Source organism: Nerophis ophidion, linkage group LG08 (genome assembly GCF_033978795.1).
Source record: "Nerophis ophidion isolate RoL-2023_Sa linkage group LG08, RoL_Noph_v1.0, whole genome shotgun sequence".
Classification (NCBI taxonomy): Eukaryota; Metazoa; Chordata; class Actinopteri; order Syngnathiformes; family Syngnathidae; genus Nerophis; species Nerophis ophidion.
Window position 1 is genome coordinate 78,731,767 of NC_084618.1, and position 22,880 is coordinate 78,754,646.

At 39.8% G+C, this 22,880-nt stretch overlaps 40 non-coding genes across 40 annotated transcripts; all 40 read left to right on the forward strand.

Moving 5' to 3' along the window:
- Positions 1-296: 296 nt before the first annotated feature.
- On the forward strand, positions 297-369 carry trnak-cuu (transfer RNA lysine (anticodon CUU)). The gene has a single exon. It is a non-coding gene; the product is annotated as a tRNA-Lys (tRNA).
- A 384-nt stretch (positions 370-753) lies between these two features.
- Positions 754-827, forward strand: trnak-cuu (transfer RNA lysine (anticodon CUU)). Its single transcript has one exon. It is a non-coding gene; the product is annotated as a tRNA-Lys (tRNA).
- Positions 828-1,089: 262 nt separating this feature from the next.
- Positions 1,090-1,162, forward strand: trnak-cuu (transfer RNA lysine (anticodon CUU)). Its single transcript has one exon. It is a non-coding gene; the product is annotated as a tRNA-Lys (tRNA).
- A 386-nt stretch (positions 1,163-1,548) lies between these two features.
- Positions 1,549-1,621, forward strand: trnak-cuu (transfer RNA lysine (anticodon CUU)). Its single transcript has one exon. It is a non-coding gene; the product is annotated as a tRNA-Lys (tRNA).
- A 384-nt stretch (positions 1,622-2,005) lies between these two features.
- On the forward strand, positions 2,006-2,078 carry trnak-cuu (transfer RNA lysine (anticodon CUU)). The gene has a single exon. It is a non-coding gene; the product is annotated as a tRNA-Lys (tRNA).
- A 386-nt stretch (positions 2,079-2,464) lies between these two features.
- trnak-cuu (transfer RNA lysine (anticodon CUU)) lies at positions 2,465-2,537 on the forward strand. The gene has a single exon. It is a non-coding gene; the product is annotated as a tRNA-Lys (tRNA).
- Positions 2,538-2,921: 384 nt separating this feature from the next.
- trnak-cuu (transfer RNA lysine (anticodon CUU)) lies at positions 2,922-2,994 on the forward strand. Its single transcript has one exon. It is a non-coding gene; the product is annotated as a tRNA-Lys (tRNA).
- A 635-nt stretch (positions 2,995-3,629) lies between these two features.
- Positions 3,630-3,702, forward strand: trnak-cuu (transfer RNA lysine (anticodon CUU)). Its single transcript has one exon. It is a non-coding gene; the product is annotated as a tRNA-Lys (tRNA).
- Positions 3,703-4,088: 386 nt separating this feature from the next.
- trnak-cuu (transfer RNA lysine (anticodon CUU)) lies at positions 4,089-4,161 on the forward strand. The gene has a single exon. It is a non-coding gene; the product is annotated as a tRNA-Lys (tRNA).
- A 668-nt stretch (positions 4,162-4,829) lies between these two features.
- Positions 4,830-4,902, forward strand: trnak-cuu (transfer RNA lysine (anticodon CUU)). Its single transcript has one exon. It is a non-coding gene; the product is annotated as a tRNA-Lys (tRNA).
- A 492-nt stretch (positions 4,903-5,394) lies between these two features.
- On the forward strand, positions 5,395-5,467 carry trnak-cuu (transfer RNA lysine (anticodon CUU)). The gene has a single exon. It is a non-coding gene; the product is annotated as a tRNA-Lys (tRNA).
- A 385-nt stretch (positions 5,468-5,852) lies between these two features.
- Positions 5,853-5,926, forward strand: trnak-cuu (transfer RNA lysine (anticodon CUU)). Its single transcript has one exon. It is a non-coding gene; the product is annotated as a tRNA-Lys (tRNA).
- A 262-nt stretch (positions 5,927-6,188) lies between these two features.
- trnak-cuu (transfer RNA lysine (anticodon CUU)) lies at positions 6,189-6,261 on the forward strand. The gene has a single exon. It is a non-coding gene; the product is annotated as a tRNA-Lys (tRNA).
- A 386-nt stretch (positions 6,262-6,647) lies between these two features.
- On the forward strand, positions 6,648-6,720 carry trnak-cuu (transfer RNA lysine (anticodon CUU)). The gene has a single exon. It is a non-coding gene; the product is annotated as a tRNA-Lys (tRNA).
- A 384-nt stretch (positions 6,721-7,104) lies between these two features.
- On the forward strand, positions 7,105-7,177 carry trnak-cuu (transfer RNA lysine (anticodon CUU)). Its single transcript has one exon. It is a non-coding gene; the product is annotated as a tRNA-Lys (tRNA).
- A 514-nt stretch (positions 7,178-7,691) lies between these two features.
- On the forward strand, positions 7,692-7,764 carry trnak-cuu (transfer RNA lysine (anticodon CUU)). The gene has a single exon. It is a non-coding gene; the product is annotated as a tRNA-Lys (tRNA).
- Positions 7,765-8,026: 262 nt separating this feature from the next.
- Positions 8,027-8,099, forward strand: trnak-cuu (transfer RNA lysine (anticodon CUU)). The gene has a single exon. It is a non-coding gene; the product is annotated as a tRNA-Lys (tRNA).
- A 386-nt stretch (positions 8,100-8,485) lies between these two features.
- On the forward strand, positions 8,486-8,558 carry trnak-cuu (transfer RNA lysine (anticodon CUU)). Its single transcript has one exon. It is a non-coding gene; the product is annotated as a tRNA-Lys (tRNA).
- A 384-nt stretch (positions 8,559-8,942) lies between these two features.
- On the forward strand, positions 8,943-9,015 carry trnak-cuu (transfer RNA lysine (anticodon CUU)). Its single transcript has one exon. It is a non-coding gene; the product is annotated as a tRNA-Lys (tRNA).
- A 386-nt stretch (positions 9,016-9,401) lies between these two features.
- Positions 9,402-9,474, forward strand: trnak-cuu (transfer RNA lysine (anticodon CUU)). Its single transcript has one exon. It is a non-coding gene; the product is annotated as a tRNA-Lys (tRNA).
- A 1,092-nt stretch (positions 9,475-10,566) lies between these two features.
- Positions 10,567-10,639, forward strand: trnak-cuu (transfer RNA lysine (anticodon CUU)). Its single transcript has one exon. It is a non-coding gene; the product is annotated as a tRNA-Lys (tRNA).
- Positions 10,640-11,025: 386 nt separating this feature from the next.
- Positions 11,026-11,098, forward strand: trnak-cuu (transfer RNA lysine (anticodon CUU)). The gene has a single exon. It is a non-coding gene; the product is annotated as a tRNA-Lys (tRNA).
- Positions 11,099-11,766: 668 nt separating this feature from the next.
- On the forward strand, positions 11,767-11,839 carry trnak-cuu (transfer RNA lysine (anticodon CUU)). Its single transcript has one exon. It is a non-coding gene; the product is annotated as a tRNA-Lys (tRNA).
- Positions 11,840-12,331: 492 nt separating this feature from the next.
- trnak-cuu (transfer RNA lysine (anticodon CUU)) lies at positions 12,332-12,404 on the forward strand. The gene has a single exon. It is a non-coding gene; the product is annotated as a tRNA-Lys (tRNA).
- A 385-nt stretch (positions 12,405-12,789) lies between these two features.
- Positions 12,790-12,863, forward strand: trnak-cuu (transfer RNA lysine (anticodon CUU)). Its single transcript has one exon. It is a non-coding gene; the product is annotated as a tRNA-Lys (tRNA).
- A 262-nt stretch (positions 12,864-13,125) lies between these two features.
- On the forward strand, positions 13,126-13,198 carry trnak-cuu (transfer RNA lysine (anticodon CUU)). Its single transcript has one exon. It is a non-coding gene; the product is annotated as a tRNA-Lys (tRNA).
- Positions 13,199-13,584: 386 nt separating this feature from the next.
- trnak-cuu (transfer RNA lysine (anticodon CUU)) lies at positions 13,585-13,657 on the forward strand. Its single transcript has one exon. It is a non-coding gene; the product is annotated as a tRNA-Lys (tRNA).
- Positions 13,658-14,041: 384 nt separating this feature from the next.
- trnak-cuu (transfer RNA lysine (anticodon CUU)) lies at positions 14,042-14,114 on the forward strand. The gene has a single exon. It is a non-coding gene; the product is annotated as a tRNA-Lys (tRNA).
- A 514-nt stretch (positions 14,115-14,628) lies between these two features.
- trnak-cuu (transfer RNA lysine (anticodon CUU)) lies at positions 14,629-14,701 on the forward strand. Its single transcript has one exon. It is a non-coding gene; the product is annotated as a tRNA-Lys (tRNA).
- A 262-nt stretch (positions 14,702-14,963) lies between these two features.
- Positions 14,964-15,036, forward strand: trnak-cuu (transfer RNA lysine (anticodon CUU)). Its single transcript has one exon. It is a non-coding gene; the product is annotated as a tRNA-Lys (tRNA).
- Positions 15,037-16,115: 1,079 nt separating this feature from the next.
- Positions 16,116-16,188, forward strand: trnak-cuu (transfer RNA lysine (anticodon CUU)). Its single transcript has one exon. It is a non-coding gene; the product is annotated as a tRNA-Lys (tRNA).
- A 668-nt stretch (positions 16,189-16,856) lies between these two features.
- trnak-cuu (transfer RNA lysine (anticodon CUU)) lies at positions 16,857-16,929 on the forward strand. The gene has a single exon. It is a non-coding gene; the product is annotated as a tRNA-Lys (tRNA).
- A 386-nt stretch (positions 16,930-17,315) lies between these two features.
- Positions 17,316-17,388, forward strand: trnak-cuu (transfer RNA lysine (anticodon CUU)). Its single transcript has one exon. It is a non-coding gene; the product is annotated as a tRNA-Lys (tRNA).
- Positions 17,389-17,770: 382 nt separating this feature from the next.
- On the forward strand, positions 17,771-17,843 carry trnak-cuu (transfer RNA lysine (anticodon CUU)). Its single transcript has one exon. It is a non-coding gene; the product is annotated as a tRNA-Lys (tRNA).
- A 369-nt stretch (positions 17,844-18,212) lies between these two features.
- trnak-cuu (transfer RNA lysine (anticodon CUU)) lies at positions 18,213-18,285 on the forward strand. The gene has a single exon. It is a non-coding gene; the product is annotated as a tRNA-Lys (tRNA).
- Positions 18,286-18,709: 424 nt separating this feature from the next.
- On the forward strand, positions 18,710-18,782 carry trnak-cuu (transfer RNA lysine (anticodon CUU)). Its single transcript has one exon. It is a non-coding gene; the product is annotated as a tRNA-Lys (tRNA).
- A 493-nt stretch (positions 18,783-19,275) lies between these two features.
- On the forward strand, positions 19,276-19,348 carry trnak-cuu (transfer RNA lysine (anticodon CUU)). Its single transcript has one exon. It is a non-coding gene; the product is annotated as a tRNA-Lys (tRNA).
- Positions 19,349-19,605: 257 nt separating this feature from the next.
- On the forward strand, positions 19,606-19,678 carry trnak-cuu (transfer RNA lysine (anticodon CUU)). Its single transcript has one exon. It is a non-coding gene; the product is annotated as a tRNA-Lys (tRNA).
- A 586-nt stretch (positions 19,679-20,264) lies between these two features.
- trnak-cuu (transfer RNA lysine (anticodon CUU)) lies at positions 20,265-20,337 on the forward strand. Its single transcript has one exon. It is a non-coding gene; the product is annotated as a tRNA-Lys (tRNA).
- Positions 20,338-21,177: 840 nt separating this feature from the next.
- trnak-uuu (transfer RNA lysine (anticodon UUU)) lies at positions 21,178-21,249 on the forward strand. Its single transcript has one exon. It is a non-coding gene; the product is annotated as a tRNA-Lys (tRNA).
- Positions 21,250-22,880: the final 1,631 nt, after the last annotated feature.

Sequence of the window (22,880 nt, forward strand, 5' to 3'; positions counted from 1 at the left end):
CATGAAACGCGTCAGACTTAAACACAAACAACAGAAAACGCTGCACACGAAAACTAAAAAGGCTCAACCCAAAACGCTGCAACATGAAACAACGCAACATGAATTGCCGACAACACGAAATGTTGCAAGCCGAAATGTTGCAACAGCTGTGACACCAAATGGCGCAACATGCAATAGCCGACCCAAATCATGAAACACTGTAACACAAAATGCCAACAACACGAAACGTTGCAACACAAAATGCTACATGAACATTTTTGGGCGATATCAATCAATTATTAAGGTGACCAGTGCGGGCCTGGCTAGCTCAGTCGGTAGAGCATGAGACTCTTAATTTCAGGGTCGTGGGTTCGAGCCCCACGTTGGGCGCTTGAATTTTGAGAAGAAAATTCAACACGAGACAGTGCTACACTTCAAGTAAATCAATAAGAAAAACTGTAACAGTGTTGGAGTTCACATTCTTCTGCTAAACTCACTTAATTAATGATATTTTTCTTTTCGTACAGTAATAATAAATAAAAAATGCATATGTAACTAAGAAACGCCGCAACACGTAATAACGTGACATGAAACGCAACAAACTTAAACACCAACAGCACAAAACGCTGCACACGAAAACTAAAATGGCTCAACCCAAACGCTGCAACATGAAACAACGCAACATGAAATGCCGACAACACGAAACGTTGCAACACAAAATGCTACATGAACATTTTTGTGCGGTATCAATCAATTTTAAAACTGCTCAGTGCGGCCCCGGCTAGCTCAGTCGGTAGAGCATGAGACTCTTAATCTCAGGGTCGTGGGTTCGAGCCCCATGTTGGGCGCTTGAATTTTGAGAAGAAAATTCAACACGAGACAGTGCTACACTTCAAGTAAATCAATAAGAAAAACTGTATCGATGTTCAAGTTCACGTACTTATGCTAAACTCACTTAATTAATGATATTTTTCTTTTCGTACAGTAATAATGAATAAAAAACGCATATGTAACTAAGAAACGCTGCAACACGTAATAACCTGACATGAAACGCGTCAAACTTAAACATTTTTGTGCGGTATCAATCAATTTTCAAGGTAACAAATGCGTGCCCGGCTAGCTCAGTCGGTAGAGCATGAGACTCTTAATCTCAGGGTCGTGGGTTCGAGCCCCACGTTGGGCGCTTGAATTTTGAGAAGAAAATTCAACACGAGACAGTGCTACACTTCAAGTAAATCAATAAGAAAAACTGTATCGATGTTCAAGTTCACGTACTTATGCTAAACTCACTTAATTAATGATATTTTTCTTTTCGTACAATAATAATAAATAAAAAACGCATATGTAACTAAGAAACGCCGCAACACGTAATAACGTGACATGAAACGCGTCAAACTTAAACACCAACAGCACAAAACGCTGCACACGAAAACTAAAATGGCTCAACCCAAAACGCTGCAACATGAAACACCGCAACATGAAATGCCGACAACACGAAGCGTTGCGACACAAAATGTTACATGAACATTTTTGTGCGGTATCAATCATATATTAAGGTGCACAATGCGGGCCCTGCTAGCTCAGTCGGTAGAGCATGAGACTCTTAATCTCAGGGTCGTGGGTTCGAGCCCCACGTTGGGCGCTTGTATTTTGAGAAGAAAATTCAACACGAGACAGTGCTACACTTCAAGTCAATTAATAAGAAAAACTGTAAGTGTTCGAGTTCACATTCTTCTGCTAAACTCACTTAATTAACGATATTTTTCTTTTCGTACAGTAATAATAAATAAAAAACGCATATGTAACTAAGAAACGCCGCAACACGTAATAACGTGTCATGAAACGCAACAAACTTAAACACCAACAGCACAAAACGCTGCACACGAAAACTAAAATGGCTCAACCCAAAACGCTGCAACATGAAACAACGCAACATGAAATGCCGACAACACGAAGCGTTGCGACACAAAATGTTACATGAACATTTTTGTGCGGTATCAATCATATATTAAGGTGCACAATGCGGGCCCTGCTAGCTCAGTCGGTAGAGCATGAGACTCTTAATCTCAGGGTCGTGGGTTCGGGCCCCACGTTGGGCGCTTTAATTTTGAGGAGAAAATTCAACACGAGACAGTGCTACACTTCAAGTAAATCAATAAGAAAAACTGTATCGATGTTCGAGTTCACATTCTTCTGCTAAACTGACTTAATTAATGATATTTTTCTTTTCGTACGGTAATAATAAATAAAAAACGCATACGTAACCAAGAAACGCCGCAACACGTAATAACGTGACATGAAACGCGTCAAACTTAAACACCAACAGCACAAAACGCTGCACACGAAAACTAAAATGGCTCAACCCAAAACGCTGCAACATGAAACGCTGCAACATGAAATGCCGACAACACGAAATGTTGCTACACAAAATGCTACATGAACATTTGTGGGCGGTATCAATCAATTTTTAAACTGCTCAATGCGGGCCTGGCTAGCTCAGTCGGTAGAGCATGAGACTCTTAATCTCAGGGTCGTGGGTTCGAGCCCCATGTTGGGCGCTTGAATTTTGAGAAGAAAATTCCACACGAGACAGTGCTACACTTCAAGTAAATTAATAAGAAAAACTGTAAGTGTTCGAGTTCACATTCTTCTGCTAAACTCACTTAATTAACGATATTTTTCTTTTCGTACAGTAATAATAAATAAAAAACGCATATGTAACTAAGAAACGCCGCAACACGTAATAACGTGACATGAAGCGCAACAAACTTAAACACCAACAGCACAAAACGCTGGACACGAAAACTAAAATGGCTCAACCCAAAACGCTGCAACATGAAACAACGCAACCTGAAATGCCGACAACACGAAACGTTGCAACACAAAATGCTACATGAACATTTTTGTGCGGTATCAATCAATTTTTAAGGTAACCAACGCGTGCCCGGCTAGCTCAGTCAGTAGAGCATGAGACTCTTAATCTCAGGGTCGTGGGTTCGGGCCCCACGTTGGGCGTTTGAATTTTGAGAAGAAAATTCAACACGAGACAGTGCTACACTTCAAGTATTTCAATAAGAAAAACTGTAACAGTGTTGGAGTTCACATTCTTCTGCTAAACTCACTTAATTTTTTTTTTGATTGATTGATACTTTTATTAGTAGATTGCACAGTACAGTACATATTCCTTACAATTGACCACTAAATGGTAACACCCGAATAAGTTTTTCAACTTGTTTAAGTCGGGGTCCACGTTAATCAATTCATGGTAATTAATGATATTTTTCTATTCGTACAGTAATAATCAATAAAAAATGCATATATAACTAAGAAACGCCGCAACACGTAATAACGTGACATGAAACGCAACAAACTTAAACACCAACAGCACAAAACGCTGCACACGAAAACTAAAATGGCTCAACCCAAAACGCTCCAACATGAAACAACGCAACATGAAATGCCGACAACACGAAATGTTGCAAGACGAAATGTTGCAACAGCTGTGACACCAAATGGCGCAACATGCAATAGCCGACCCAAATCATGAAACATCGTAACACAAAATGCCATCAACACGAAACGTTGCAACACAAAATGCTACATGAACATTTTTGTGCTGTATCAATCAATTTTTAAGGTGACAAATGCGGGCCCGGCTAGCTCAGTCGGTAGAGCATGAGACTCTTAATCTCAGGGTCGTGGGTTCGAACCCCACGTCGGGCGCTTGATTTTTGAGAAGAAAATTCAACACGAGACAATGCTACACTTCAAGTAAATCAATAAGAAAAACTGTAACAGTGTTGGAGTTCACATTCTTCTGCTAAACTCACTTAATTAATGATATTTTTCTTTTCGTACAGTAATAATAAATAAAAAACGCGTATGTAACTAAGAAACGCCGCAACACGTAATAACGTGACATGGAACGCGTCAAACTTAAACACCAACAGCACAAAACGCTGCACACGAAAACTAAAATGGCTCAACCCAAAACGCTGCAACATGAAACACCGCAACATGAAATGCCGACAACACGAAACGTTGCAACACAAAATGCTACATGAACATTTTTGTGCGGTATCAATCAATTTTTAAGGTGACAAATGCGGGCCCGGCTAGCTCAGTCGGTAGAGCATGAGACTCTTAATCTCAGGGTCGTGGGTTTGAGCCCCACTTTGGGTGCTTGAATTTTGAGAAGAAAATTCAACACGAGACGGTGCTACACTTCAAGTAAATCAATAAGAAAAACTGTAACAGTGTTGGAGTTCACATTCTTCTGCTAAACTCACTTAATTAATGATCATTTTCTTTTCGTACAGTAATAATAAATAAAAAACGCATATGTAACTAAGAAACGCCGCAACACGTAATAACGTGACATGAAACGCAACAAACTTAAACACCAACAGCACAAAACGCTGCACACGAAAACTAAAATGGCTCAACCCAAAACGCTGCAACATGAAATGCCGATAACACGAAAAGTTGCAACACAAAATGCTACATGAACATTTTTGTGGGGTATCAATCAATTTTAAGTGTTCGAGTTCACATTCTTCTGTTAAACTCACTTAATTAATAAAATTTTTCTTTTCGTAGAGTAATAATAAATAAAAAACGCATATGTAACTAAGAAACACCGCAACACGTAATAACGTGACATGAAACGCAACAAACTTAAACACCAACAGCACAAAACGCTGCACACGAAAACTAAAATGGCTCAACCCAAAACGCTGCAACATGAAACACCGCAACATGAAATGCCGACAACACGAAACGTTGCAACACAAAATGCTACATGAACATTTTTGGGCGGTATCAATCAATTTTTAAGGTGACAACTGCGGGCCCGGCTAGCTCAGTTGGTAGAGCATGAGACTCTTAATCTCAGGGTCGTGGGTTCGAGCCCCACGTTGGGCGCTTGAATTTTGAGAAGAAAATTCAACACGAGACAGTGCTACACTTCAAGTAAATCAATAAGAAAAACTGTAACAGTGTTGGAGTTCACATTCTTCTGCTAAACTCACTTAATTAATGATAATTTTCTTTTCGTACAGTAATAATAAATAAAAAACGCATATGTAACTAAGAAACGCCGCAACACGTAATAACGTGACATGAAACGCGTGAAACTTAAACACCAACAGCAAAAAACGCTGCACACGAAAACTAAAATGGCTCAACCCAAAACGCTGCAACATGAAACAACGCAACATGAATTGCCGACAACACGAAATGTTGCAAGCCGAAATGTTGCAACAGCTGTGACACCAAATGGTGCAACATGCAATAGCCGACCCAAATCATGAAACACTGTAACACAAAATGCCAACAACACGAAACGTTGCAACACAAAATGCTACATGAACATTTTTGGGCGATATCAATCATATATTAAGGTAACCAGTGGGAGCCCGGCTAGCTCAGTCGGTAGAGCATGAGACTCTTAATTTCAGGGTCGTGGGTTCGAGCCCCACGTTGGGCGCTTGAATTTTGAGAAGAAAATTCAACACGAGACAGTGCTACACTTCAAGTAAATCAATAAGAAAAACTGTAACAGTGTTGGAGTTCACATTCTTCTGCTAAACTCACTTAATTAATGATATTTTTCTTTTCGTACAGTAATAATAAATAAAAAATGCATATGTAACTAAGAAACGCCGAAACACGTAATAACGTGACATGAAACGCAACAAACTTAAACACCAACAGCACAAAACGCTGCACACGAAAACTAAAATGGCTCAACCCAAAACGCTGCAACATGAAACAACGCAACATGAAATGCCGACAACACGAAACGTTGCAACACAAAACGCTACATGAACATTTTTGTGCGGTATCAATCAATTTTAAAACTGCTCAGTGCGGCCCCGGCTAGCTCAGTCGGTAGAGCATGAGACTCTTAATCTCAGGGTCGTGGGTTCGAGCCCCATGTTGGGCGCTTGAATTTTGAGAAGAAAATTCAACACGAGACAGTGCTACACTTCAAGTAAATCAATAAGAAAAACTGTATCGATGTTCAAGTTCACATACTTATGCTAAACTCACTTAATTAATGATATTTTTCTTTTCGTACAGTAATAATGAATAAAAAACGCATATGTAACTAAGAAACGCTGCAACACGTAATAACCTGACATGAAACGCGTCAAACTTAAACATTTTTGCGCGGTATCAATCATATATTAAGGTGAACAACGCGGGCCCGGCTAGCTCAGTCGGTAGAGCATGAGACTCTTAATCTCAGGGTCGTGGGTTCGAGCCCCACGTTGGGCGCTTTAATTTTGAGGAGAAAATTCAACACGAGACAGTGCTACACTTCAAGTCAATCAATAAGAAAAACTGTATCGATGTTCGAGTTCACATTCTTCTGCTAAACTGACTTAATTAATGATATTTTTCTTTTCGTACGGTAATAATAAATAAAAAACGCGTACGTAACCAAGAAACGCCGCAACACGTAATAACGTGACATGAAACGCGTCAAACTTAAACACCAACAGCACAAAACGCTGCACACGAAAACTAAAATGGCTCAACCCAAAACGCTGCAACATGAAACGCTGCAACATGAAATGCCGACAACACGAAATGTTGCTACACAAAATGCTACATGAACATTTTTGGGCGGTATCAATCAATTTTTAAACTGCTCAATGCGGGCCTGGCTAGCTCAGTCGGTAGAGCATGAGACTCTTAATCTCAGGGTCGTGGGTTCGAGCCCCACGTTGGGCGCTTGAATTTTGAGAAGAAAATTCCACACGAGACAGTGCTACACTTCAAGTAAATTAATAAGAAAAACTGTAAGTGTTCGAGTTCACATTCTTCTGCTAAACTCACTTAATTAACGATATTTTTCTTTTCGTACAGTAATAATAAATAAAAAACGCATATGTAACTAAGAAACGCCGCAACACGTAATAACGTGACATGAAGCGCAACAAACTTAAACACCAACAGCACAAAACGCTGGACACGAAAACTAAAATGGCTCAACCCAAAACGCTGCAACATGAAACAACGCAACATGAAATGCAGACAACACGAAACGTTGCAACACAAAATGCTACATGAACATTTTCGTGCGGTATCAATCAATTTTTGAGGTAACTAATGCGTGCCCGGCTAGCTCAGTCAGTAGAGCATGAGACTCTTAATCTCAGGGTCGTGGGTTCGGGCCCCACGTTGGGCGTTTGAATTTTGAGAAGAAAATTCAACACGAGACAGTGCTACACTTCAAGTAAATCAATAAGAAAAACTGTAACAGTGTTGGAGTTCACATTCTTCTGCTAAACTCACTAAATTTTTTTTTTGATTGATTGATACTTTTATTAGTAGATTGCACAGTACAGTACATATTCCTTACAATTGACCACTAAATGGTAACACCCGAATAAGTTTTTCAACTTGTTTAAGTCGGGGTCCACGTTAATCAATTCATGGTAATTAATGATATTTTTCTATTCGTACAGTAATAATCAATAAAAAATGCATATGTAACTAAGAAACGCCGCAACACGTAATAACGTGACATGAAACGCAACAAACTTAAACACCAACAGCACAAAACGCTGCACACGAAAACTAAAATGGCTCAACCCAAAACGCTGCAACATGAAATGCCGACAACACGAAACGTTGCAACACAAAATGCTACATGAACATTTTTGGGCGGTATCAATCATATATTAAGGTGAACAATGCGGGCCCGGCTAGCTCAGTCGGTAGAGCATGAGACTCTTAATCTCAGGGTCGTGGGTTCGAGCCCCACGTTGGGCGCTTTAATTTTGAGGAGAAAATTCAACATGAGACAGTGCTACACTTCAAGTAAATCAATAAGAAAAACTGTATCGATGTTCGAGTTCACATTCTTCTGCTAAACTCACTTAATTAATGATATTTTTCTTTTCGTACAGTAATAATGAATAAAAAACGCATATGTAACTAAGAAACGCTGCAACACGTAATAACCTGACATGAAACGCGTCAAACTTAAACATTTTTGGGCGGTATCAATCATATATTAAGGTGAACTATGCGGGCCCGGCTAGCTCAGTCGGTAGAGCATGAGACTCTTAATCTCAGGGTCGTGGGTTCGAGCCCCACGTTGGGCGCTTGAGTTTTGAGGAGAACATTCAACACGAGACAGTGCTACACTTCAAGTATTTCAATAAGAAAAACTGTATCGATGTTCAAGTTCACATACTTATGCTAAACTCACTTAATTAATGATATTTTTCTTTTCGTACAATAATAATAAATAAAAAACGCATATGTAACTAAGAAACGCCGCAACACGTAATAACGTGACATGAAACGCGTCAAACTTAAACACCAACAGCACAAAACGCTGCACACGAAAACTAAAATGGCTCAACCCAAAACGCTGCAACATGAAACACCGCAACATGAAATGCCGACAACACGAAGCGTTGCGACACAAAATGTTACATGAACATTTTTGTGCGGTATCAATCATATATTAAGGTGCACAATGCGGGCCCTGCTAGCTCAGTCGGTAGAGCATGAGACTCTTAATCTCAGGGTCGTGGGTTCGAGCCCCACGTTGGGCGCTTGTATTTTGAGAAGAAAATTCAACACGAGACAGTGCTACACTTCAAGTCAATTAATAAGAAAAACTGTAAGTGTTCGAGTTCACATTCTTCTGCTAAACTCACTTAATTAACGATATTTTTCTTTTCGTACAGTAATAATAAATAAAAAACGCATATGTAACTAAGAAACGCCGCAACACGTAATAACGTGTCATGAAACGCAACAAACTTAAACACCAACAGCACAAAACGCTGCACACGAAAACTAAAATGGCTCAACCCAAAACGCTGCAACATGAAACAACGCAACATGAAATGCCGACAACACGAAGCGTTGCGACACAAAATGTTACATGAACATTTTTGTGCGGTATCAATCATATATTAAGGTGCACAATGCGGGCCCTGCTAGCTCAGTCGGTAGAGCATGAGACTCTTAATCTCAGGGTCGTGGGTTCGGGCCCCACGTTGGGCGCTTTAATTTTGAGGAGAAAATTCAACACGAGACAGTGCTACACTTCAAGTAAATCAATAAGAAAAACTGTATCGATGTTCGAGTTCACATTCTTCTGCTAAACTGACTTAATTAATGATATTTTTCTTTTCGTACGGTAATAATAAATAAAAAACGCATACGTAACCAAGAAACGCCGCAACACGTAATAACGTGACATGAAACGCGTCAAACTTAAACACCAACAGCACAAAACGCTGCACACGAAAACTAAAATGGCTCAACCCAAAACGCTGCAACATGAAACGCTGCAACATGAAATGCCGACAACACGAAATGTTGCTACACAAAATGCTACATGAACATTTGTGGGCGGTATCAATCAATTTTTAAACTGCTCAATGCGGGCCTGGCTAGCTCAGTCGGTAGAGCATGAGACTCTTAATCTCAGGGTCGTGGGTTCGAGCCCCATGTTGGGCGCTTGAATTTTGAGAAGAAAATTCCACACGAGACAGTGCTACACTTCAAGTAAATTAATAAGAAAAACTGTAAGTGTTCGAGTTCACATTCTTCTGCTAAACTCACTTAATTAACGATATTTTTCTTTTCGTACAGTAATAATAAATAAAAAACGCATATGTAACTAAGAAACGCCGCAACACGTAATAACGTGACATGAAGCGCAACAAACTTAAACACCAACAGCACAAAACGCTGGACACGAAAACTAAAATGGCTCAACCCAAAACGCTGCAACATGAAACAACGCAACCTGAAATGCCGACAACACGAAACGTTGCAACACAAAATGCTACATGAACATTTTTGTGCGGTATCAATCAATTTTTAAGGTAACCAACGCGTGCCCGGCTAGCTCAGTCAGTAGAGCATGAGACTCTTAATATCAGGGTCGTGGGTTCGGGCCCCACGTTGGGCGTTTGAATTTTGAGAAGAAAATTCAACACGAAACAGTGCTACACTTCAAGTATTTCAATAAGAAAAACTGTAACAGTGTTGGAGTTCACATTCTTCTGCTAAACTCACTTAATTTTTTTTTTGATTGATTGATACTTTTATTAGTAGATTGCACAGTACAGTACATATTCCTTACAATTGACCACTAAATGGTAACACCCGAATAAGTTTTTCAACTTGTTTAAGTCGGGGTCCACGTTAATCAATTCATGGTAATTAATGATATTTTTCTATTCGTACAGTAATAATCAATAAAAAATGCATATATAACTAAGAAACGCCGCAACACGTAATAACGTGACATGAAACGCAACAAACTTAAACACCAACAGCACAAAACGCTGCACACGAAAACTAAAATGGCTCAACCCAAAACGCTCCAACATGAAACAACGCAACATGAAATGCCGACAACACGAAATGTTGCAAGACGAAATGTTGCAACAGCTGTGACACCAAATGGCGCAACATGCAATAGCCGACCCAAATCATGAAACATCGTAACACAAAATGCCATCAACACGAAACGTTGCAACACAAAATGCTACATGAACATTTTTGTGCGGTATCAATCAATTTTAAAGGTGACAAATGCGGGCCCGGCTAGCTCAGTCGGTAGAGCATGAGACTCTTAATCTCAGGGTCGTGGGTTCGAACCCCACGTCGGGCGCTTGATTTTTGAGAAGAAAATTCAACACGAGACAGTGCTACACTTCAAGTAAATCAATAAGAAAAACTGTAACAGTGTTGGAGTTCACATTCTTCTGCTAAACTCACTTAATTAATGATATTTTTCTTTTCGTACAGTAATAATAAATAAAAAACGCGTATGTAACTAAGAAACGCCGCAACACGTAATAACGTGACATGGAACGCGTCAAACTTAAACACCAACAGCACAAAACGCTGCACACGAAAACTAAAATGGCTCAACCCAAAACGCTGCAACATGAAACAACGCAACATGAAATGCCGACAACACGAAACGTTGCAACACAAAATGCTACATGAACATTTTTGTGCGGTATCAATCAATTTTTAAGGTGACAAATGCGGGCCCGGCTAGCTCAGTCGGTAGAGCATGAGACTCTTAATCTCAGGGTCGTGGGTTTGAGCCCCACGTTGGGTGCTTGAATTTTGAGAAGAAAATTCAACACGAGACGGTGCTACACTTCAAGTAAATCAATAAGAAAAACTGTAACAGTGTTGGAGTTCACATTCTTCTGCTAAACTCACTTAATTAATGATCATTTTCTTTTCGTACAGTAATAATAAATAAAAAACGCATATGTAACTAAGAAACGCCGCAACACGTAATAACGTGACATGAAACGCAACAAACTTAAACACCAACAGCACAAAACGCTGCACACGAAAACTAAAATGGCTCAACCCAAAACGCTGCAACATGAAATGCCGATAACACGAAAAGTTGCAACACAAAATGCTACATGAACATTTTTGTGGGGTATCAATCAATTTTAAGTGTTCGAGTTCACATTCTTCTGTTAAACTCACTTAATTAATAAAATTTTTCTTTTCGTAGAGTAATAATAAATAAAAAACGCATATGTAACTAAGAAACACCGCAACACGTAATAACGTGACATGAAACGCAACAAACTTAAACACCAACAGCACAAAACGCTGCACACGAAAACTAAAATGGCTCAACCCAAAACGCTGCAACATGAAACACCGCAACATGAAATGCCGACAACACGAAACGTTGCAACACAAAATGCTACATGAACATTTTTGGGCGGTATCAATCAATTTTTAAGGTGACAACTGCGGGCCCGGCTAGCTCAGTTGGTAGAGCATGAGACTCTTAATCTCAGGGTCGTGGGTTCGAGCCCCACGTTGGGCGCTTGAATTTTGAGAAGAAAATTCAACACGAGACAGTGCTACACTTCAAGTAAATCAATAAGAAAAACTGTAACAGTGTTGGAGTTCACATTCTTCTGCTAAACTCACTTAATTAATGATAATTTTCTTTTCGTACAGTAATAATAAATAAAAAACGCATATGTAACTAAGAAACGCCGCAACACGTAATAACGTGACATGAAACGCGTGAAACTTAAACACCAACAGCAAAAAACGCTGCACACGAAAACTAAAATGGCTCAACCCAAAACGCTGCAACATGAAACAACGCAACATGAATTGCCGACAACACGAAATGTTGCAAGCCGAAATGTTGCAACAGCTGTGACACCAAATGGTGCAACATGCAATAGCCGACCCAAATCATGAAACACTGTAACACAAAATGCCAACAACACGAAACGTTGCAACACAAAATGCTACATGAACATTTTTGGGCGATATCAATCATATATTAAGGTAACCAGTGGGAGCCCGGCTAGCTCAGTCGGTAGAGCATGAGACTCTTAATTTCAGGGTCGTGGGTTCGAGCCCCACGTTGGGCGCTTGAATTTTGAGAAGAAAATTCAACACGAGACAGTGCTACACTTCAAGTAAATCAATAAGAAAAACTGTAACAGTGTTGGAGTTCACATTCTTCTGCTAAACTCACTTAATTAATGATATTTTTCTTTTCGTACAGTAATAATAAATAAAAAATGCATATGTAACTAAGAAACGCCGAAACACGTAATAACGTGACATGAAACGCAACAAACTTAAACACCAACAGCACAAAACGCTGCACACGAAAACTAAAATGGCTCAACCCAAAACGCTGCAACATGAAACAACGCAACATGAAATGCCGACAACACGAAACGTTGCAACACAAAACGCTACATGAACATTTTTGTGCGGTATCAATCAATTTTAAAACTGCTCAGTGCGGCCCCGGCTAGCTCAGTCGGTAGAGCATGAGACTCTTAATCTCAGGGTCGTGGGTTCGAGCCCCATGTTGGGCGCTTGAATTTTGAGAAGAAAATTCAACACGAGACAGTGCTACACTTCAAGTAAATCAATAAGAAAAACTGTATCGATGTTCAAGTTCACATACTTATGCTAAACTCACTTAATTAATGATATTTTTCTTTTCGTACAGTAATAATGAATAAAAAACGCATATGTAACTAAGAAACGCTGCAACACGTAATAACCTGACATGAAACGCGTCAAACTTAAACATTTTTGCGCGGTATCAATCATATATTAAGGTGAACAACGCGGGCCCGGCTAGCTCAGTCGGTAGAGCATGAGACTCTTAATCTCAGGGTCGTGGGTTCGAGCCCCACGTTGGGCGCTTTAATTTTGAGGAGAAAATTCAACACGAGACAGTGCTACACTTCAAGTCAATCAATAAGAAAAACTGTATCGATGTTCGAGTTCACATTCTTCTGCTAAACTGACTTAATTAATGATATTTTTCTTTTCGTACGGTAATAATAAATAAAAAACGCGTACGTAACCAAGAAACGCCGCAACACGTAATAACGTGACATGAAACGCGTCAAACTTAAACACCAACAGCACAAAACGCTGCACACGAAAACTAAAATGGCTCAACCCAAAACGCTGCAACATGAAACGCTGCAACATGAAATGCCGACAACACGAAATGTTGCTACACAAAATGCTACATGAACATTTTTGGGCGGTATCAATCAATTTTTAAACTGCTCAATGCGGGCCTGGCTAGCTCAGTCGGTAGAGCATGAGACTCTTAATCTCAGGGTCGTGGGTTCGAGCCCCACGTTGGGCGCTTGAATTTTGAGAAGAAAATTCCACACGAGACAGTGCTACACTTCAAGTAAATTAATAAGAAAAACTGTAAGTGTTCGAGTTCACATTCTTCTGCTAAACTCACTTAATTAACGATATTTTTCTTTTCGTACAGTAATAATAAATAAAAAACGCATATGTAACTAAGAAACGCCGCAACACGTAATAACGTGACATGAAGCGCAACAAACTTAAACACCAACAGCACAAAACGCTGGACACGAAAACTAAAATGGCTCAACCCAAAACGCTGCAACATGAAACAACGCAACATGAAATGCAGACAACACGAAACGTTGCAACACAAAATGCTACATGAACATTTTCGTGCGGTATCAATCAATTTTTGAGGTAACTAATGCGTGCCCGGCTAGCTCAGTCAGTAGAGCATGAGACTCTTAATCTCAGGGTCGTGGGTTCGGGCCCCACGTTGGGCGTTTGAATTTTGAGAAGAAAATTCAACACGAGACAGTGCTACACTTCAAGTAAATCAATAAGAAAAACTGTAACAGTGTTGGAGTTCACATTCTTCTGCTAAACTCACTAAATTTTTTTTTTGATTGATTGATACTTTTATTAGTAGATTGCACAGTACAGTACATATTCCTTACAATTGACCACTAAATGGTAACACCCGAATAAGTTTTTCAACTTGTTTAAGTCGGGGTCCACGTTAATCAATTCATGGTAATTAATGATATTTTTCTATTCGTACAGTAATAATCAATAAAAAATGCATATGTAACTAAGAAACGCCGCAACACGTAATAACGTGACATGAAACGCAACAAACTTAAACACCAACAGCACAAAACGCTGCACACGAAAACTAAAATGGCTCAACCCAAAACGCTGCAACATGAAATGCCGACAACACGAAACGTTGCAACACAAAATGCTACATGAACATTTTTGGGCGGTATCAATCATATATTAAGGTGAACAATGCGGGCCCGGCTAGCTCAGTCGGTAGAGCATGAGACTCTTAATCTCAGGGTCGTGGGTTCGAGCCCCACGTTGGGCGCTTTAATTTTGAGGAGAAAATTCAACATGAGACAGTGCTACACTTCAAGTAAATCAATAAGAAAAACTGTATCGATGTTCGAGTTCACATTCTTCTGCTAAACTCACTTAATTAATGATATTTTTCTTTTCGTACAGTAATAATGAATAAAAAACGCATATGTAACTAAGAAACGCTGCAACACGTAATAACCTGACATGAAACGCGTCAAACTTAAACATTTTTGGGCGGTATCAATCATATATTAAGGTGAACAATGCGGGCCCGGCTAGCTCAGTCGGTAGAGCATGAGACTCTTAATCTCAGGGTCGTGGGTTCGAGCCCCACGTTGGGCGCTTGAGTTTTGAGGAGAACATTCAACACGAGACAGTGCTACACTTCAAGTATTTCAATAAGAAAAACTGTAACAGTGTTGGAGTTCACATTCTTCTGCTAAACTCACTTAATTTTTTTTTTGATTGATTGATACTTTTATTAGTAGATTGCACAGTACAGTACATATTCCGTACAATTGACCACTAAATGGTAACACCCGAATAAGTTTTTCAACTTGTTTAAGTCGGGGTCCACGTTAATCAATTCATGGTAATTAATGATATTTTTCTATTCGTACAGTAATAATCAATAAAAAATGCATATATAACTAAGAAACGCCGCAACACGTAATAACGTGACATGAAACGCAACAAACTTAAACACCAACAGCACAAAACACTGCACACGAAAACTAAAATGGCTCAACCCAAAACGCTGCAACATGAAACGCCGACAACATGAAATGCCGACAACACGAAATGCTACATGAACATTTTTGTGCGGTATCAATCAATTTAAAAGCTGACCATTGCGGGCCCTGCTAGCTCAGTCGGTAGAGCATGAGACTCTAATGTCAGGGCCGTGGGTTTGAGCCCCAAGTTGGGCGCTTGAATTTTGAGAAGAAAACTAAACACGAGACAGTGCTACACTTCAAGTAAATCAATACGGAAAACTTTAACAGTGTTCGAGTTCACATTCTTCTGCTAAACTCACTTAATTAATGATATTTTTCTTTTCGTAGAGTAATAATAAATAAAAAACGGATATGTAACTAAGAAACGCCGCAACACGTAATAACGTGACATGAAACGCGTCAAACTTAAACACCAACAGCACAAAACGCTGCACACGAAAACTAAAATGGCTCAACCCAAAACGCTCCAACATGAAACAACGCAACATGAAACGCCGACAACACGAAATGTTGCAAGACGAAATGTTGCAACAGCTGTGACACCAAATGGCGCAACATGCAATAGCCGACCCAAATCATGAAACATCGTAACACAAAATGCCATCAACACGAAACGTTGCAACACAAAATGCTACATGAACATTTTTGTGCGATATCAATCAATTTTTAAGGTGACAAATGCGGGCCCGGCTAGCTCAGTCGGTAGAGCATGAGACTCTTAATCTCAGGGTCGTGGGTTCGAACCCCACGTTGGGCGCTTTATTTTTGAGAAGAAAATTCAACACGAGACAGTGCTACACTTCAAGTAAATCAATAAGAAAAACTGTAACAGTGTTGGAGTTCACATTCTTCTGCTAAACTCACTTAATTAATGATATTTTTCTTTTCGTACAGTAATAATAAATAAAAAACGCGTATGTAACTAAGAAACGCCGCAACACGTAATAACATGACATGGAACGCGTCAAACTTAAACACCAACAGCACAAAACGCTGCACACGAAAACTAAAATGGCTCAACCCAAAACGCTGCAACATGAAATGCCGATAACACGAAAAGTTGCAACACAAAATGCTACATGAACATTTTTGTGGGGTATCAATCAATTTTAAGTGTTCGAGTTCACATTCTTCTGTTAAACTCACTTAATTAATGATCATTTTCTTTTCGTACAGTAATAATAAATAAAAAACGCATATGTAACTAAGAAACACCGCAACACGTAATAACGTGACATGAAACGCAACAAACTTAAACACCAACAGCACAAAACGCTGCACACGAAAACTAAAATGGCTCAACCCAAAACGCTGCAACATGAAACACCGCAACATGAAATGCCGACAACACGAAACGTTGCAACACAAAATGCTACATGAACATTTTTGGGCGGTATCAATCATATATTAAGGTGAACAATGCGGGCCCGGCTAGCTCAGTCGGTAGAGCATGAGACTCTTAATCTCAGGGTCGTGGGTTCGAGCCCCACGTTGGGCGCTTTAATTTTGAGGAGAAAATTCAACACGAGACAGTGCTACACTTCAAGTAAATCAATAAGAAAAACTGTATCGATGTTCGAGTTCACATTCTTCTGCCAAACTGACTTAATTAATGATATTTTTCTTTTCGTACGGTAATAATAAATAAAAAACGCGTACGTTACCAAGAAACGCCGCAACACGTAATAACGTGACATGAAACGCGTCAAACTTAAACACCAACAGCACAAAACGCTGCACACGAAAACTAAAAAGGCTCAACCCAAAACGCTGCAACATGAAACAACGCAACATGAAATGCCGACAACACGAAGCGTTGCAACACAAAATGCTACATGAACATTTTTGCGCGGTATCAATCATATATTAAGGTGAACAATGTGGGCCCGGCTAGCTCAGTCGGTAGAGCATGAGACTCTTAATCTCAGGGTCGTGGGTTCGACCCCCACGTTGGGCGCTTGAATTTTGAGAAGAAAATTCCACACGAGACAGTGCTACACTTCAAGTAAATTAATAAGAAAAACTAAGTGTTCGAGTTCACATTCTTCTGCTAAACTCACTTAATTAATGATATTTTTCTTTTCGTACAGTAATAATAAATAAAAAACGCATATGTAAGTAAGAAACGCCGCAACACGTAATAACGTGACATGAAACGCAACAAACTTAAACACCAACAGCACAAAACGCTGCACACGAAAACTAAAATGGCTCAACCCAAAACGCTGCAACATGAAACACCGCAACATGAAATGCCGACAACACGAAACGTTGCAACACAAAATGCTACATGAACATTTTTGTGCGGTATCAATCAATTTTCAAGGTTACAAATGCGGGCCCGGCTAGCTCAGTCGGTAGAGCATGAGACTCTTAATCTCAGGGTCGTGGGTTCGAGCCCCACGTTGGGCGCTTGAGTTTTGAGAAGAAAACTAAACACGAGACAGTGCTACACTTCAAGTAAATCAATAAGAAAAACTTTAAGTGTTCGAGTTCACATTCTTCTGCTAAACTCACTTAATTAATGATATTTTTCTTTTCGTACAGTAATGATAAATAAAAAACGCATATGTAACTAAGAAACGCCGCAACACGTAATAACGTGACATAAAACGCGTCAAACTTAAACACCAACAGCAAAAAACGCTGCACACGAAAACTAAAATGGCTCAACCCAAAACGTTGCAACATGAAATGCCGACAACACGAAACGTTGCAACACAAAATGCTACATGAACATTTTTGTGCGGTATCAATCAATTTTCAAGGTGACAAATGCGGGCCCGGCTAGCTCAGTCGGTAGAGCATGAGACTCTTAATCTCAGGGTCGTGGGTTCGAACCCCCCGTTGGGCGCTTGATTTTTGAGAAGAAAATTCAACACGAGACAGTGCTACACTCAAGTAAATCAATAAGAAAAACTGTAACAGTGTTCGAGTTCACATTCTTCTGCTAAACTCACTTAATTAATGATATTTTTCTTTTCGTAGAGTAATAATAAATAAAAAACGCATATGTAACTAAGAAACGCCGCAACACGTAATAACCTGACATGAAACGCGTCAAACTTAAACACCAACAGCAAAAAACGCTCCAACATGAAACAACGCAACATGAAATGCCGACAACACGAAATGTTGCAAGACGAAATGTTGCAACAGCTGTGACACCAAATGGTGCAACATGCAATAGCCGACCCAAATCATGAAACGTCGTAACACAAAATGCTACATGAACATTTTTGTGCGGTATCAATCAATTATTAAGGTGAATCATGCCGGCCCGGCTAGCTCAGTCGGTAGAGCATGAGACTCTTAATCTCAGGGTCGTGGGTTCGAGCCCCACGTTGGGCGCTTGAATTTTGAGAAGAAAATTCAACACGAGACGGTGCTACACTTCAAGTAAATCAATAAGAAAAACTGTAACAGTGTTGGAGTTCACATTCTTCTGCTAAACTCACTTAATTAATGATAATTTTCTTTTCGTACAGTAATAATAAATAAAAAACGCATATGTAACTAAGAAACGCCGCAACACGTAATAACGTGACATGAAACGCGTCAAACTTAAACACCAACAGCAAAAAACGCTGCACACGAAAACTAAAATGGCTCAACCCAAAACGCTGCAACATGAAACAACGCAACATGAATTGCCGACAACACGAAATGTTGAAATACGAAATGTTGCAACAGCTGTGACACCAAATGGCGCAACATGCAATAGCCGACCCAAATCATGAAACATCGTAACACCAAACGCCATCAACACGAAACGTTGCAACACAAAATGCTACATGAACATTTTTTGTGCGGTATCAATCAATTTTTAAGATGACCAATGTGGGCCCGGCTAGCTCAGTCGGTAGAGCATGAGACTCTTAATCTCAGGGTCGTGGGTTCGAGCCCCACGTTGGGCGCTTGAATTTTGAGAAGAAAATTCAACACGAGACAGTGCTACACTCAAGTAAATCAATAAGAAAAACTAAGTGTTCGAGTTCACATTCTTCTGCTAAACTCACTTAATTAATGATATTTTTCTTTTCGTACAGTAATAATAAATAAAAAATGCATATGTAACTAAGAAACGCCACAACACGTAATAACGTGACATGAAACGCGCCAAACTTAAACATTTTTGTGCGGTATCAATCAATTTTTAAGGTAACCAATGCGTGCCCGGCTAGCTCAGTCGGTAGAGCATGAGACTCTTAATCTCAGGGTCGTGGGTTCGAGCCCCACGTTGGGCGCTTGAATTTTGAGAAGAAAATTCAACACGAGACCGTGCTACACTTCAAGTAAATCAATAAGAAAAACTGTATCGATGTTCAAGTTCACATACTTATGCTAAACTCACTTAATTAATGATATTTTTCTTTTCGTACAGTAATAATAAATAAAAAACGCATATGTAACTAAGAAACGCCGCAACACGTAATAACGTGACATGAAATGCCAACAACACGAAAAGTTGCAACACAAAATGCTACATGAACATTTTTGTGGGGTATCAATCAATTTTAAGTGTTCGAGTTCACATTTTTCTGTTAAACTCACTTAATTAATGATATTTTTCTTTTCATACAGTGATAATAAATAAAAAACGCATATGTAACTAAGAAACGCCGCAACACGTAATAACGTGACATGAAACGCGTCAAACTTAAACACCAACAGCACAAAACGCTGCACACGAAAACTAAAATGGCTCAACCCAAAACGCTGCAACATGAAACAACGCAACATGAAATGCCGACAACACGAAACGTTGCAACACAAAATGCTGCATGAACGTTTTTGTGCGGTATCAATCAATTATTAAGGTGAACAATGCGGGCCCGGCTAGCTCAGTCGGTAGAGCATGAGACTCTTAATCTCAGGGTCGTGGGTTCGAGCCCCACGTTGGGCGCTTGAATTTTGAGGAGAAAATTCAACACGAGACAGTGCTACACTTCAAGTAAATCAATAAGAAAAACTGTAACAGTGTTCGAGTTCACATTCTTCTGCTATACTCAATTAATGATATTTTTCTTTTCGTACAGTAATAATAAATAAAAAACGCATATGTAACTAAGAAACGCCGCAACACGTAATAACGTGACATGAAACGCAACAAACTTAAACACCAACAGCACAAAACGCTGCACACAAAAACTAAAAAGGCTCAACCCAAAACGCTGCAACATGAAACAACGCAACATGAAATGCCGACAACACGAAACGTTGCAACACAAAATGCTACATGAACATTTTTGGGCGGTATCAATCAATTTTTAAACTGCTCATTGCGGTCCCGGCTAGCTCAGTCGGTAGAGCATGAGACTCTTAATCTCAGGGTCGTGGGTTCGAGCCCCACATTTGGCGCTTGAATTTTGAGAAGAAAATTCCACACGAGACAGTGCTACACTCAAGTAAATCAATAAGAAAAACTGTAACAGTGTTGGAGTTCACATTCTTCTGCTAAACTCACATAATTAATGATATTTTTCTTTTCGTACAGTAATAATAAATAAAAAACGCATATGTAACTAAGAAACGCAGCAACACGTAATAACGTGACATGAAACGCGTCAAACTTAAACACCAACAGCACAAAACGCTGCACCCGAAAACTAAAATGGCTCAACCCAAAACGCTGCAACATGAAACAACGCAACATGAAAAGTCGACAACACGAAACGTTGCAACACAAAATGCTACATGAACATTTTTGTGCGGTATCAATCAATTATTAAGGTGAACAACGCGGGCCCGGCTAGCTCAGTCGGTAAAGCATGAGACTTTTAATCTCAGGGTCGTGGGTTTGAGCCCACGTTGGGCGCTTGAATTTTGAGAAGAAATTTCAACACAAGACAGTGCTACACTTCAAGTAAGTCAATAAGAAAAACTGTAACAATGTTCGGGCTTCACCTTGGCAGAGGGCTTAGTGCGTCTGCCTCACAATACGAAGTTCCTGCAGTCCTGGGTTCAAATCCAGGCTCTGGATCTTTCTGTGTGGAGTTTGCATGTTCTCCCCGTGAATGCGTGACTCAAAGTGCTTTTACATAGTGAAACCCAATATCGAAGTCATGTTTAAACCAGTGTGGGTGGCACTGGGAGCAGGTGGGTAAGGTGTTTGTCTCAAGGACACAACGGCAGTGACTAGAATGGCAGAAGTGGGGATCTAACCAGGAACCCGCTCATAGCTGGCACGGCCACTCTACCAACCGAGCTATACCCCCCCCAGTAGTAAAGCTCTAACTTGCACTTACAGATGTAGCGACCAACTGGAGTTACTGACAGTGGTAGGTCAATGTGGTGATGTCCTTAACACACTGATGTCGCTTTTAGATGCAGTACCGCCTGAGGGATCGAAGGTCCGTAATATCATCGCTTACTTGCAGTGATTTCTCCAGATTCTCTGAACCTTTTGATGATATTACGGACGGTAGCTGGTGAAATCCCTAAATTCCTTGCAATAGTTTTTTTTTGCCACCTGTGCCAACTTTTTTGAAATGTGTTGCAGGCATCAAATTTCAAATGAGCTAATATTAGCAAAAAATAACAAAGTTTTCCAGTTCGAACGTTAAATATCTTGACTTTGGAGTCCATTCAATTGAATATAAGTTGAAAAGGATTTGCAAAACATTGTATTCTGTTTTTATTTATGATTTACACAACGTGCCAACTTCACTGGTTTAGGGGTTTGTAAATAATACATTGATTTTTAATAGTTAAAATTTACTTGTTTTAATTCTTTATGTGTTCTGAACTTGGCGCCGTCTTATTGTCCGACAAATACCACTGGTTACAAACAAACCAAAATGTCATTCTCCGACCTATTTGGTAATCATGACAGTTATTTTGGTACTTTCAGAAGTAAAAGTGCATCTCATTTTACTCTTGCACAATCGAGCATGTCCGAAAAGGAGTAGGAAAAAGCAGACTTGGATTTAATCTTACACCCCTTTTTTGTGTCTGTGATAAAAAAAGAGCGCGTATGTAACTAAGAAACGCCGCAACACACAACAACGTGTCATGAAACGTGCCAACAGCACAAAACGCCGCACCCGAAAACTAAAATGGCTGAACCCAAAACGCTGCAACAATAAACAACTCAACACGAAATGCATTCGGGCGGAAGGCGGAGTACACCCTGGACAAGTCGCCACCTCATCGCAGGGGACAACACAGATAGACGGACAACTTTCACACTCACATTCAGGGCCAATTTGGTGTTGCCAATCAACTTATCCCCAGGTGCATGTCTTTGGAAGTGGGAGGAAGCCGGAGTACCCGGAGGGAACCCACGCATTCACGGGGAGAACATGCAAACTCCACACAGAAAGATGGAACCCAGGACTACTCAGGACCTTCGTATTCTGAGGAAGATGCACTAACCCCTCTGCCACCATGCTGCCGTCTCTAGATACACAATTATCAATTTTTGTCCGACAGTAAATATTTGAATTC